Source organism: Schistocerca piceifrons, chromosome 2, assembly GCF_021461385.2.
Source record: "Schistocerca piceifrons isolate TAMUIC-IGC-003096 chromosome 2, iqSchPice1.1, whole genome shotgun sequence".
Taxonomy (NCBI): domain Eukaryota; kingdom Metazoa; phylum Arthropoda; class Insecta; order Orthoptera; family Acrididae; genus Schistocerca; species Schistocerca piceifrons.
The window spans coordinates 534,301,833-534,312,059 of record NC_060139.1 but is presented as its reverse complement, the minus strand read 5'-3'; the positions used below and the strand labels follow the sequence as shown (position 1 = coordinate 534,312,059).

At 45.5% G+C, this 10,227-nt stretch overlaps 1 pseudogene; it reads left to right on the top strand.

Annotated features, from left to right (window-relative positions):
• The first annotated feature begins 8,044 nt into the window (after positions 1-8,044).
• On the top strand, positions 8,045-8,162 carry LOC124778496 (annotated as a pseudogene).
• The last annotated feature ends 2,065 nt before the right edge of the window (positions 8,163-10,227 follow it).

Below are 10,227 nucleotides of genomic sequence, written 5' to 3'. Positions count from 1 at the left end.
CTGACCCTGGGGCATAGCTGTGCAACAGTGGCAGGGAGAAATTGTCTTAGCGGCGTACTGCACTAGCAGTCAGCCTACATTAACGACATTGGCAACTAGGCCTCCACAGGAGTAGCGACGAGGCCATTTAAAAACTGGCGACGAGGTTTTATAAAAATTAGTGTTTGTTATATTGGTACATGCTGCAAAGAATAACTCTTTCACTCTGTAGGTGTTTCGAAACTTCCTGGCTGTTGAAAGCTGTGTTCCGGACCTGTTTTCCAACCTGGAACATTGCCACATTATTAAATGAAGAGTGCAAGATTAATTTTGGAATCTTCTGTGTCGTGGGCTTTTGCCTGCTCTGTCAACAACACACGTTACAAAAAATGGTTCAAATGGTACTAAGCACTATGGGACTTAACATCTGAGGTCGTCAGTCCCCTAGACTTAGAACTACTTAAACCTAACTAACCTAAGGACATCACGCACATCCATGCCCGAGCCAGGATTCGAACCTACGACCGTAGCAGCAGCGCAGTTCCGGATCGAAGCTCCTAGAACCGCTCGGCCACATCGGTCGGCCACATGTTACATCCAAGTTAAACAGGCAGCCGGCTTCATGACAGACGACCCACAGGGATGCCTCGGCACAGTTACACACGGCCACCAGACGGTAACCCAAGCGCCATCACGTCCTACGAACCTCTTTCTTAAGCCGGCCACGTGACAGGAAGCAAGACCAACTGTATGCTGGCGCCTGGAGCTGCACTTAGTGGCGGAATGTTTTAAAAATCTATTGGTCCGTCGATTGTTTTTTCGTTCAGTCGGTTTTTTCAGTCGAATGAAAAGACAAAATGAAACTAGTCTCTGTGGCCATGTCAGCTACAGGGATGTTTTCACTCACTGATCAGGTTTGAGTGGTTTCATTCAGTGCGAGGTAACCGACTCACACAAGTTTCTGTCGGTTGCGGCCTTTTTATGAATGTTTTCACACAGTTTCGGGTTCTAGCGCTTTCATTTACATATTTTTTCAGCCTCTTAGGCTATACATGAACCACGACTGGCTTGACAACATTTTTTTTTTCTTTTTTACAGACAAATAAAGTACGAGTATCTTATTTCATGTAGATGTGAATAAAACGTATGTTTAGCCGGCCGAAGTGGCCGTGCGGTTCTGGCGCTGCAGTCTGGAACCGCGAGACCGCTACGGTCACAGGTTCGAATCCTGCCTCGGGCATGGATGTGTGTGATGTCCTTAGGTTAGTTAGGTTTAACTAGTTCTAAGTTCTAGGGGACTAATGACCTCCGAAGTTGAGTCCCATAGTGCTCAGAGCCATTTGAACCATTTTTGAAAACGTATGTTTCTAAAAATAAAGTATTTTCAAAATGTATATATTTACTTACTCAAGTAAGAATTTTCGTACTTGTGGCATTAAATATCAATTTTTGGTCGATTTTAAAAGTTTAATATCTGAGTTTAATATCTGGTGCTGGTATCCACTGTTTAAAAGTCCATAGCTGGCAAAGTATTTGACGGAGTTGTCTCATCTTAGGTAGTCTAATAGTTTGTAGTTCCAGCAAGCGCCACACAAGCGTTGTATTGCGTTGTTTTGTTTTGTCAGATGACATTCGCCAAATAGTCAGTGTTTTGTTCTTAGTTGCACCTAGTACTCGAGTAAACATGGCTGGCGCAAGGCTTACATTCGATGAAAGGGAGTCAGTTTTGAAGTCGTATTTTAAGTACGTAAACATTAATGAGGTTCAACGGCAATGGCGAAATGAGTATCAAACAGAGCCACCGACACGTTTAACGATTCGTCGCATTGAAGTCAAAGGCTATGTTAAAGATGTTCACAAACAACGATCTGAACGGCATGTAACAGTAACAAGTGCAGCTAACTCCCGTCGTGTGTTACAACAATTCACTCGCTCACCACAGAAGTCTGTGAGACAGTGTGCCCGTGAAACTGGAGTGAAACGCTCAAGTGTTTGGCGAATTTTGAAGACAGCATAGTGGAAGTGCTACATCCCACGATTGCTACACGCAATGAACGAGGACGACCCAGATCGCAGAATGGAGTTCTGCGAGTGATTTACTAACATGGTGCGCAACGATGAAGAGTTTACAGAGATGATTGTGTGGTCTGATGAGGCACAGTTCAAACTCAATGGTACAGTAAACCGCCCCAATTGCTTCTACTGGGCCGCCGAAAATCCGAACGTCCGTGTAGATAAAGCAGTGAATTTGTCAAGAGTAAATGTGTGGTGTGGGTTGTCTTACCGGGGCTTGATTGGGCCATTCTTCTCTGACGGCACAGCTACCGGTGAGGTGTACCTTCAGAAGCTTCAGACATCCATTTTACCTACCATCCGAGACTGGTATGGAGACGGAAGAGTTTACTTTCAACAAGATGGTGCCCCAGTCCACTACCAAAATCGTGTTAGGGCGTATCTCGCCGAAAATCTACCAGGAAGATGGATAGGCCGTAGAGGTGCTGTGGAGTATCCACCACGTTCCCCAGACCAAACTCGTCTGGACTTTTACCTGTGGGGAACACTAAAGGACGTCGTTTATCGACAAGAGCCACGCACATTGGATGAACTTCGAAAATCCATCGTACATTCACGTGAAAATATCCAACTGAACCCGTTGCAGTCAGTAGTTCGTGCTGCAGTTCGGCGGCATCGTTTGTGTGCGGATGTTAATGGTGACCATTTCGAACACCTACAGTGATATCTTTAAGTAGGACTTTAAGCTACACTTTCACCAAAAATGAGACAACTCTGTCAATTATTTCGCAAGATATGGACTTTTAAACAGTGGATACATTTTTTTGGACCCCTCTGTATATATATTCAGTTTTTAACACGTGTTTACCAGGTCGGTTTCTTGTCTGTTTGTTCGGTACAAATTTTGCAGTTGATTTTAAACTAACTTCCGGATAAGCCAAAGACTTTAAACTTTCAACATAGCTCAGAACTGGATGACAACGCAATATTAACTCCGTTTTTATTCTGGTGTGTGGTGGGAGAGTACTTGGTGCTGCTGCTCTAATTTTTACATTCGCGGTCTTTTGGCGAGGTGTGCGTGGGGGAAGAAATACATTGCTTGACGCATTTGAAGAGAAACTGAAATAAACTAGAAATTTACCGCATGTCTCTTTGTAATTTCATCAAAATGTTTGAAATAAATTGAAAAATTTCACATGCACACAAGAGTAATAAGCTCAAAATTACTATTTAAATAAAAATCTTTTTAATAATAATTTTTTTGAAAACGGACTAAAATGCATTAAATTATCGCCGCTAGCCCCATGCAAATTCCTAATATTATACAGGGAGTCTTGAAATTTTGAACTCGTGAATTTTTAATATCTATGACAATACATGTAAAACTGAAGACTTAAAACATGGGGCGCATGCAACTGATAATAATAAGGAGCGCAGAGGGTAACTGTAGCTGAGAAAAATTACAGAACAATTCATATTATATGAACTGCAATAAAATTGTTAGCGACTTAGATGAACCATCAGTTACGTAATACATTCGTCGTTACATTTTAAATGTTAAAAGTTTTGTCATAGCTATTAAAAATTAACAAGCACCAATTTTCAGGGCTACGTGTATGGTGCTAGGAATCTACATGGGACTAGGAGAAGTTATTTAATACATGTTAGTCTGTTTTAAAAACGTATTGTGTTAAAAAGATTTTTACTTAAACAATTATTTTTGGTTCAAACTTACTGAAACTATACCTCTCTGTTACTGCCGGTTAGCACCCAACATTCTTTTTCGGTAAATGCTGAGGTGGCGTGAACATACTGTTTATCGCACTGAGTTTATCTTGAGGATCACGTCTTACTCAGTCATATGATTTCTCCCATTCATATACATTACTCTGATTAATACATACCCATGTTTGTGTAATAGTTAGTGCTTCTTTAGTTTTGTCAGGCTTTTGGTACATGAGACTCACATAGTGTGTTATTTGTTTCCTTTTAAGTGGTACAAACGGACAAACAACATTTACAAATTTCAAGCTTTGCGGCTTCTTACAACAATCGAAACACAATAATCTTGACGATGCAATCCAAGGTTACCTCTAACGGTAGTCTTATGTGAGTTGAAATGAGTCCGCGTAATATTGCTAATATGTAGGTACATTTTTCCTGTGGTAAGCGTTTGTGTATTGTTTGAACGAGGCTGAAACTATTAACCAACCCAGCATTAGCGTAGACGAGCGTGGATCGCCTTTCCAAGTCTGGCACACAGCGAGCAGACATATTTTTGAAACAAGGTCTCAAACTATGAACACATATATATTTCATTTAGTTAGCTTAGGGAAAAGTTATAATTTTTGCAACAATGAGTTTCCCTGGATTGGTCCTAGTTTTGAGGGCCTTCACAGGCGTACTGGAAGAGTTTTTATCCGAGTGTCTGAGTTTAGCCGGGACCTTTTTTCGCATCTGTGGAAATTAGATTGATTGGAAACAAATAGATTGTAATAAACTTCGGCTAAAATTCATTAAATGAGGATCGGACTGTAGGTAGAATCCTCGTTTTAGTCTATTAAAAACCCAGAGGCAAGCACGCTTAGACGCTGTCCTACACACACACACACACACACACACACACACACACAACCATACACACAAACGCGCGCGCGCGCGTGCAAATTGATCACGAGTATTTCAGAAATGGGAATATGTAGAGGAATGCGGTTTGCGGCATAATGTTCACACACACCTACAGCTGTTTTTTCTTATTTTTTTATTTAGTTATTAACCTGCCACCGCCCCCCCCCCCCTCCCCGCCTCACCAGCAGTTGACACAATGTGTGGAATGGTTGGTACAGATCAGATCTGACACCCAGGTCCTGCGGAACCCCATTACAGGTTCTTTTCTTTGGGCAGGACCAGCGAGTTCGCATCAGAGCAGCAACAGCAATCATTATGAACGATACGCTAGGCCTGACATGGTACTGGGATATCGCTTAGATATCCTGTGTGTCCGCAGCCCGTGGCCTAGTGGCTAGAGTTGCTGCCTCTGGACCACGGGGTCCCGGGTTCGATTCCCGCCTGGCTCGGAGATTTTCTGCTCCCGGGGACTGAGTGTTTGTGTTGTCCTCATCATCTCCTCATCATTCTGGAAGTGTCGAGTCTGGAAGCGGAAAGATTTGGAACTTGTACGGGCGCTGACGACCGCGATGTTGAGCACTCCACAAACCAACATCATCATCATATCATGTGTGCTACAGATGGCGCACACATTTCAGATGACCACCGTCCCTCCTTTTCCTTCATGACAATCATGATTTTTCTAGCTCTCTCCCAAATTTTTTCAAAAGTAATTCGGGACACCTATCTATTTCGGGTTTAATAATTATGAAACGATTTATCCCCAATTAGATATTCATTTCACCTGTATCAGTATGCTGGTACTGAAAGGGTGTTTTTCCACAGAAGTAATGCATGGAGCAATGATAAAACACAGTTTGTTGTAGGAACCAGAAAAGCAATGTTAGTGACTACAGTGAACTATGTTGAAACTTGACTTGCATGTTTTCATATGCTGTTGAAGAATACAGACATGTTGAAGAATACAGACATGCTGGAGAAAATTTACAGTACTGATAAAAACTGTATGTCTGCTAGCACTCTTCAAGTTACAAGATACTAATAAAACGTAAATTAATATACTTCTTGTAACAAACTGAAATGGCAGTTTGCATTTATTACATTTAATTAGGACTTTTTTTACAATGCCAAAAATTTATATGTGTCTCGAATTTTGGTCCAGAAAATGTGGTCACCTTAACACAGTGACTTCTATTAAACAGCTACTAGAACCCCGGTGTGTATCAGCATCATGCCTGAAACCACACGTTTCTATATCTTCACGTATATGAAATACATGCGATCAGAGTCGTAAAGATAATTTTGGAACACCCTGTATTTCTCATACTTCCTCACTGGGACAGTGAGGAGCCGCCGACAGTCGGCGATCGCATGCACCGCGACGCCGGCCCGCTGGCCAGATAACTAAATATATTTAATGGCATTTGCCTTCTACTCACTGAGCTATATTAAAAATCACTTCATTTATGTTCACACTCCTTACTGAAAATGAGTACTATGTTTGAATATGGACGTCTATGTAAAGCGCTTCCACAAATCCTTGTTACTCTCGTGTGTAATTTATACACTCCTGGAAATGGAAAAAAGAACACATTGACACCGGTGTGTCAGACCCACCATACTTGCTCCGGACACTGCGAGAGGGCTGTACAAGCAATGATCACACGCACGGCACAGCGGACACACCAGGAACCGCGGTGTTGGCCGTCGAATGGCGCTAGCTGCGCAGCATTTGTGCACCGCCGCCGTCAGTGTCAGCCAGTTTGCCGTGGCATACGGAGCTCCATCGCAGTCTTTAACACTGGTAGCATGCCGCGACAGCGTGGACGTGAACCGTATGTGCAGTTGACGGACTTTGAGCGAGGGCGTATAGTGGGCATGCGGGAGGCCGGGTGGACGTACCGCCGAATTGCTCAACACGTGGGGCGTGAGGTCTCCACAGTACATCGATGTTGTCGCCAGTGGTCGGCGGAAGGTGCACGTGCCCGTCGACCTGGGACCGGACCGCAGCGACGCACGGATGCACGCCAAGACCGTAGGATCCTACGCAGTGCCGTAGGGGACCGCACCGCCACTTCCCAGCAAATTAGGGACACTGTTGCTCCTGGGGTATCGGCGAGGACCATTCGCAACCGTCTCCATGAAGCTGGGCTACGGTCCCGCACACCGTTAGGCCGTCTTCCGCTCACGCCCCAACATCGTGCAGCCCGCCTCCAGTGGTGTCGCGACAGGCGTGAATGGAGGGACGAATGGAGACGTGTCGTCTTCAGCGATAAGAGTCGCTTCTGCCTTGGTGCCAATGATGGCCGTATGCGTGTTTGGCGCCGTGCAGGTGAGCGCCACAATCAGGACTGCATACGACCGAGGCACACAGGGCCAACACCCGGCATCATGGTGTGGAGAGCGATCTCCTACACTGGCCGTACACCACTGGTGATCGTCGAGGGGACACTGAATAGTGCACGGTACATCCAAACCGTCATCGAATCCATCGTTCTACCATTCCTAGACCGGCAAGGGAACTTGCTGTTCCAACAGGACAATGCACGTCCGCATGTATCCCGTGCCACCCAACGTGCTCTAGAAGATGTAAGTCAACTACCCTGGCCAGCAAGATCTCCGGATCTGTCCCCCATTGAGCATGTTTGAGACTGGATGAAGCGTCGTCTCACGCGGTCTGCACGTCCAGCACGAACGCTGGTCCAACTGAGGCGCCAGGTGGAAATGGCATGGCAAGCCGTTCCACAGGACTACATCCAGCATCTCTACGATCGTCTCCATGGGAGAATAGCAGCCTGCATTGCTGCGAAAGGTGGATATACACTGTACTAGTGCCGACATTGTGCATGCTCTGTTGCCTGTGTCTATGTGCCTGTGGTTCTGTCAGTGTGATCATGTGATGTATCTGACCCCAGGAATGTGTCAATAAAGTTTCCCCTTCCTGGGACAATGAATTCACGGTGTTCTTATTTCAATTTCCAGGAGTGTATTTGGTGAGCGGTAGTAAGAGGGCGACAGCTCGCATTGTTAGCACCGAGCTACTGAAACGCAAGCGACGAAACATTCGCCCTCCCACGTCTGCGCTCCCGGCGGCACATAATGACCATCGGCCAACTTATCGTCTACAGACCTCTGTGTGTGTCCGAGAAAATAATCCGATTTGACCCATATGTCCGGGGTTTTCGGAGTTTTTGTCCGCGGTCGGCAATTGAAGTAGTGGCACGCCTGCCCAAGCGATACGTGAGCGTAATTAGTTACGCGTTAATGCCACCTGGAACAACTTAATCCGCAGCAATATGTGAATCAGTCGTAAATGATGAAAAGAAAAATTACTCCATTAAATACATAATTAAATAAACGTATATAATGTTAATTTAAACTTTGGCACAGCCCTTGAGATATGTTTTCACTTATCCCTTGGAATGCCAACGGCCTTTCCGCAGCGGTAACACCGGTTCCCGTCAGATCACCGAAATTAAGCGCTGTCGGGCTGGGCTAGCACTTGGATGGGTGACCTTCCGGTCTGCCGAGCGCTGTTGGCAAGTGGGGTGCACTCAGCCCTTGTGAGGCAACCTGAGGAGCTACTTGACAGAGAAGTATTGGCTCCGCTCTCGGAAACTGATATGCGGTCGGGAGAGCGGTGTGCTGACCAAATGCCCCTCCATATCCGCATCCAGTGACGCCTGTTGGCTGAGGATGACAGGGTGGCCAGTCGGTACCGTTGGGCCTTCATGACCTGTTCGGGAGGAGAGAGTTATCCCTTGGGATGGGGCTATCCTCTGGTGGTATAATCTAGCACTCTGTTAGTTCAACTTTAGAATTTTTGCAGACTGGCTCCATTCAGAAGAATGAATGGATAACTCAGTCAGCTAAAGCACTTTAGAGTGGTTTTAGTTAAAACAATGAATACATGGTTCAACCAACAGAAAAACTACTGACTTTTTCCATTTGAAAAGAAATAATGAATAATTAGTATATGTATCTACAACGGTGGCAACGGCCTTGTCGCAGTGGATACACCAGTTCCCGTGAGATAACCGAAATTAAGCGGTGTCGGGCGTGGTCGGCACTTGGATGGGTGACCATCCAGGTCGCCATGCGCTGTTGCCATCATAACGACTGGTAGGACGGTGTGCTCATCCCATGCGCCTCTTATCCGCAGCCTCCTCTGAGGACGACACGGCGGTCGGATGGTACCGAAGGGCCACTTTTGGCCTGTAGACGGAGTGGTATATCTACAAAGGTGTCGAATGGTGTCTTTCGGTTACTCCCACAGACTGCCACAACTCGAAAAATATAAATGAATAATAATCCAAGCCACACTTGAAACTACAACCGACTGACTCGAGTGTTTTCATTTGGTTGCTCCCACAGACTGTGTTTCACTCAAAAGAATGAACAAATAATTCAACCGATACGTAAAACTAGAACCGAATGAATCGACTGTTTCCATGCGGTTGCTCTCATCACTAACAGTACTTACGCCGTCGCTCGGACCCTGAGAGGCCATCTGGATGAACACGGTGGAGACGCAGGTCCGCCACCACCAACGGCTCCAAGCCAGGGTGATGCGTCTCGCACTGCGTCTACAACGGGACTTCCCTACGGCCGACCTTCACTGGGTCTCTGAGATTCTTCCATTACGAGGTTTCGCCAGACTGCACAATTGTTTTATGCAAACGCTGCCCAGCCGATCGATCGTATCATCCACTGCCTTGGACAATGGGTGTAGTGCCTCAACACTACTCGAAGACCACACATACTTACGCTTAAGTCTCCAGCTCAGCAGGGCATCATTTCCAGGAAGCAAGCCATGAGGAGTCCTCTATGTTACGTCAGCAGGGTGTCTTCATCTACCTCAATCTTTGAGGCGTGGCCATCCATCCTGCACTCCACTGTCAGATGGAGACCCATCTGTCTCCATCGTATGCAGCAGTAGCAGCCGGAAGGCCAATTCATTCCGAGTGAGTTCTTGGGCCAGGTGCAGAATGCACTCGTATTTCATCTCTCAGGAACTCACTCAGAGACAGCACGACACCATCACCTCTGTCTGTGCCTGTCTCCTCTAAGTTGAACCTCCGACGCAACCCTTCCGGAAGAAGACGCGGATACCATCACTGTGACGCCATTGGGCGCCGTAATATTTTCTCTTGTTAGCTATTGACATCATGCCGCACTTATATTTTTATATACCTTCTTAACATTAACTGTGGCTCGTCCTCTAGGGTCCACTACCAAGTGTATATTACTAACTGTGGTAGTGTGATATTCTTACTTGAAATCGTGGCACATAAGGTTGCAACGATCAGAGTTAGATTTTTCATTAAATATTCAAGTCCTAACGAGTCAAAGTCAGTATTTTTGTGTTCAATAAAAACTCAGGACTGGACCTTATTGAAGGGTGTGTTTAACACTTACTCCTGATGTAGATGATTGTTTGAGTTTGGTAAACGTATTAAACATATTCTGCCTGAGTGTGTTTTCCCTGTGCCGCCTTTGGTGGATTACATTAGAAACAATCCTCTACTCTGCGGCTAAGTCATTTCTCCGCAGTAGCCTTTCTTCCAGGAGTGATACTCCCGCAAGGTATGCAGGGGAGTTTGTGTG